Source organism: Corvus hawaiiensis, unplaced genomic scaffold (genome assembly GCF_020740725.1).
Source record: "Corvus hawaiiensis isolate bCorHaw1 unplaced genomic scaffold, bCorHaw1.pri.cur scaffold_32_ctg1, whole genome shotgun sequence".
NCBI classification, from domain to species: Eukaryota; Metazoa; Chordata; class Aves; order Passeriformes; family Corvidae; genus Corvus; species Corvus hawaiiensis.
Genome location: NW_025963366.1, coordinates 1,029,700 through 1,035,000, shown reverse-complemented (window position 1 = coordinate 1,035,000; position 5,301 = coordinate 1,029,700).

Sequence of the window (5,301 nt, the reverse complement as noted above, 5' to 3'; positions counted from 1 at the left end):
ACCGACCATGCCCACGGGCCACCGGCTTTCGCCCGCCTCGCGGCGATCGGCTTCCCTCCGGAAAAGCCGGGCGGGAACGGCAAGCAGCAAAAAAAAAAAACAAAAAAAAAAAGGCACGACCGACAGCGCGTCACATGACCCCGTGCTACCCACGGGGGCCGCGGGCCCGGGGGGGCGAGGCCCGCGCCTCTCACTCCCCCCCCCCCCCCCCAACACGGACTCCCGGGGAAAACAACCGCTCGAACGCTTCCTTCTTTCCCTTTCGCGTTCGGGTGGGCCCGCGCGCCTTCGTGCCGCGCTTCTCCCGTCGTGCCGCGGCGGCTTAAGGCCGCAAAGCGGGTAGAAAAAAAAATGAGAAATAAAAAGCGTAGGCCGGGGCGGGCACCCCCCACTGCAACCGCACAAGCCGGCACACACGCCTGAAACAGTGGACCTTCTCGCAACCCAGCCCGCCGGCAACCACGGCAGCCGGGACAGGCCAGACACCACGGGCCGCCCCAGCGTCGCGGCTCAGTCAACGCCGGCCGAAAACAAGGAAGGGCGAGGCGCCGCCGCCTCGCCAGCAGCATTCTCACAGGGCTCTCTGTCGGGCTTCCGGTCCACTCTCGGCAGGCAGGCCGGCCACCGCAGGCCGGCCGCCGCCCCTGAGACATTCCCGCCCGCTGCGCGGGTTCCCCAGCTTAGGGCCGAGGAAGGGGGACGCAACTTCAAAACACAGCGGGACGGGGGGGGGGGGCGAGGCGCCGCCGCCCCGCCGCCCCGCAGCAACATCGGGCGACTCCCGTCACCGAGCCCCTCGGCCAACCGGGCGAGGCCGAGGCAAGGCCGCGCGCCCCACCGAGCGTTCCCGAGGCACCGCCGACACACCAAGCACAGGTCGGGAGCCGGGAACGGGGCGCCGCCACCTCGGCCAACTGGGCCCACCATCCTCGGAGCTCTCGGGGAAGGGCCAGGGAAAGCCCCGTCAGGGCTCCGCGAAACACAGCGCGCCCCGGCCGCGTTCGCCCCACCGGCTGCCAGCCACCGCACCAGACTGACAGCCGAAAACCGAGCCCGCGCCGAGCGGGCGGCCGGCTTAAGGCCGGGCAGGAAAGGAACGAGGCGCCGCCGCCTCGGGCCACCACCGGATTTTCCCTGCGGCCCCCCTGCACGGAGTCGGCAGCCGCCAGGGTCGGAGGGGGGGGGATACACTCACGGCTCGCTCTCTCTCCACCCCACCTAGGCCGCCAAGCAGCTCGCGCCGTCTTTCGGCCTTGCCCGTCACTGGGGCTGGGAAGCCGGGATAAAGCCACGCGACTCCTATCCCGCTCGTTCGACACTCTTCGTTCTGGCAACCGCGCGCGCGGCCGCCGCTCTTGGCCTTCGACACAGGCACTGACACAGCCTGCGGGGACACGGCCCATCACCCGCTCCCATAATACGGACAGGCGAGTCCGAGGCCCCGGACGCCTCCAAGAGAACCAATCGTACTTGACCGGGGCGGTGCGCTGGCGCACGCCGCCTCCTACCATGACGCAACTGGAGGCAGCCAGAAACAGCGACCCCTTGGTGAACTTCCGGGACGGGTGGGGCAACAGGTCTACCCGGCCCCTGCCGAAATTTGCCCAAGTCCCGCCGGAGCCGGGTAGACCTGGTCGCCCCGCGACCGGGCGCCGCCGGCGGAGCCACGCCGACGGCTTCGCGGCGCGCCTGGCGCCCGCGCCCGCGCCCGGATCCGGGTAGACCTGTCCTCCCGGGGCCGCCCCCGGGCCGGGTAGACCTGGTCGCCCCGCGACCGGGCGCCGCCGGCGGAGCCACGCCGACGGCTTCGCGGCGCGCCTGGCGCCCGCGCCCGCGCCCGGATCCGGGTAGACCTGTCCTCCCGGGGCCGCCCCCGGGCCGGGTAGACCTGGTCGCCCCGCGACCGGGCGCCGCCGGCGGAGCCACGCCGACGGCTTCGCGGCGCGCCTGGCGCCCGCGCCCGCGCCCGGATCCGGGTAGACCTGTCCTCCCGGGGCCGCCCCCGGGCCGGGGTAGACCTGGTCGCCCCGCGACCGGACGCCGCCAGGGGAGCCACGCCGACGGCTTCGCGGCACGCCTGGCGCCCGCGCCCAAGCCGGATCCGGATAGACCTGTCCGCCCGGGGCCCCTCCAGAGCCGAGTAGACCTGTTCAGCGAAGGATGTTACATAGCTGGCTAGATCAGGCCTTTAACTACTCTATGGAAAGACGATGGATGTCTTTCCCCTTTTGCCTACACGCGGCCGAGATGTCCCATTTATGTTTCTGTGCACATTTAGCGGTCGCGACTGGACCCGGAATAGGGTCGACCTACCTGCCGAGCCTCACTCCGGATCTGGGTAAACCTGACCGCTCCTTCCACTGAGCTAGGAAGACCTTGCCACCGAACGCAGTTTCAGAGACAGGTAGACTTGGCAGCCGACTGGGCTGAACACAGGTAGATTTGTTCACTCTTTTCCTAGATACCGCCGGGCCGCCATGATGACGTGTCCATGCATGGCTCGCGCCCGTTCCTAGCTTTGGAGATAGGTAGACCTGGCCGCCAAGTATCGCCCTGGAGCCGGATAGACCTGGCCGACGAGGAGCCCCTCGGAGACGGGTTGACTGTTCCTCATTTTATTAAGGAGCACCCGGGGGAAAACCTCAGCCCTGTAGCGACCCAAATGAAGCTAGCAGCCCCATCCTGCCCCAGTACCCAATTTCAAAATCAATAAATACTTAAGACAAAACACGAATTTTTCTTTTCTTTTTTTTTTTTTTGGATAGGAAACATAACCACGAATTTTTTTTTTTCTTGTGCAGCCAGACCACTTCTTGCTGCACTCTAACCTTTGCTCAGCCTGTCCACACACTCAGCCTGCCCACACACTCAGCCCACTGAAACTGCCCCCACCTGGGTCCTGCACAATTCCTAAAACAAAATATCTAGGGGGAGAGCAGGAAGGGGAATCATGTAAATGTGGAAGAACTCGTCAGGGAGCTACCGGCCCCCGGCCTGACTTCCCCGGCTTTAGAATCGGTCTTTAGAAGTCTGAGGTCTATTTGTGTCGCTGGGTACAGGGAACGCACGGGGGCAGTAAAGGACAGGAAAATACTGCCCCTGCGACACACAGAGATGTTCGCAGAAAAAAACCCAGAGAGACAGAGACAAACGGACACAGAGCAACACACACACACGAAGACGGAGACAGGACATCGCTTTGCTGAAGGAGTTTATGGATCATTTAAGGGAAATGACCCTGGGCTCTTCCAGAGATGATCATATCCTCATGCTGCTGGAGAGGGACAGGACATGGGTGTCAACATTTCCAATCCTAAAAGACAGGGGCAAATGTGACCCTCCCGTGTGTCCACTGGGACATGAGAAAATCCTTATGCCCGTCCCTCTCTCTGCATGCACTGCTCATCTAGGCATACAGAAAGGCAGCCAGGCACTTCTGTCGTACAAGACCCACCAGCTTTTCAGCCACATGGAGCTGGGGACAAAGGCAGCATTAGAAACACACTGGGGGCACTGGGCTGGACTGAGAGGAAAGGGGAAAGCAAGGCAATGCTTAGGAAAGGGGCCTGTGGGGAGCAATAAGGTGCAGGAGCTGCTGTACTCCTGCCCAGAAGCAGTGGGGTCCTGGCTAAGAGGTATAGCTGGGACAGGGGCTGCGTCCTGGGTCGTCCAGGGAGTGCTGGGGTGACAGGGATGAGAATGCCACAGGGGCCCTGAGAAAGGGGGTTCCTGGGAAAACTCCATGAGGCAGAGGTGTTGTCTAGGGTGTCAGTAGGGGTGCAGTGTGCTGTGCTGGGGCAGACTGGGATGGCATGGAGTGTGGTGATGATGCAGGGGTACGGTCTGAAGCCACCAGACATCATGGTACCCACCAGCAGTATTTTCAGAATCTCAACATTGTCTAAATTAATCTTGAGAGAGACCAGGAGATGTCCCCAGCACCAGCCAGGGACTATAGGACCAAACTGCCCCCCAAATCCTAGAGAGGATGCCCTCCAATCCCAGAACCTCACTCACCTCCCAGAGATCATTTTCAGTTCTTTGGAGGAGTGCCTGGAAAGGAGAACAAAAGTTTGGTCTGGATTGGGCCTTGTGGGGCTGTGGGGGAACATGGTTTCAGGGAGCAGGGTGGGGGTGGAGGCAGTGGGATGGGAATTCAGGGCCTCTGTTCTGGTTTGGCCAAATTTAGAAATACATCCTCTGAGAGAAGGCAGGTCACCACCCCTCCCCCACCAGGTTCGGGAAAAAATAAATTTTCCTCAAAGGAAAGTGAAAGAGATAAAAACTATTTCTTTAACAAACACACGGGAAAAGGAAAATAATGCTAAATAATAAAATCTGTCACTGTGGAGAAAAAACCTGGGAAAGTGTTAGAGTCCTCCCTTTGGTCTCCTCGAAGCTGGGGCTTGGTCCAGGGCCAGGCCCTCTGTGCTCGGTGGAAAGTCCTCCCAATGTGCTCTGATGTTGAAGCAGTCCAGTAGAAAAGGGAGAAAATCCGAAATTCCAGGGAAGGAAAAAAGTTCAACTCTCAGTCTCTCTCCGAAGAAAAAGAAACTGAACAACTGGCCAAAAGCTGATCAGGCAGCCGCAAGCTGGGTGCTTCCTCGCTTCCCTGCCGCAGCTGAAAAAAAAGTCGCTATCTCTGTGTGACCTTGAACAAGCTGCAAACTGCTTTGAGAAAGTTTTGCTCAGTTTTTCCTTCCCCGTCTCAGGCTCAGTTTAAAGGCATAGAAGGCACAAGAATTAATTTCTGGGCGTAGGGTAGCGATACGGGATACATATCATAAAGTCACCCCAAGACAGCCTCCAAGGAGGATCAAAGACACTGAACTGGGGTGACTTGCAGAGCCCGAGAGACTGGGCTGGGGGTGTGGAAGGGGCCTTGGTAGGATGCAGGGAAGAAGGAAGGAATTCCAGTGTATGGACATGGAATTGCAAGGGAGAGGCTTGGTGGGGACACAAAAAATAGGACAGATATGGATAAAACCAGCGGGACTGGGAGAGGGTTTGGGAGCAGGGGGTGAGTCTAGGAATAGTATCAGGAGACAGCACTGCAATGGCCAGGGAGAAAGGAAAGGACTGAGGGGAAAAAGGAAAAAACTAATTGGGAAAGGCATTTGGGCAATACAACAAAGAGGAGAACCTGGGGAGGACATGTCTGGGAAGGTCAAAAGGATGGGATGGTGAGGACAGAAAGGGCAGGGTGTGGGCACACCATTGGGCTGGTGCGTCACCTTGGCCTGTGCTGGGGGGCACAGCAGGATGGAGAAGAGCAGGGCCACACTGAGCACAGCCACCTTC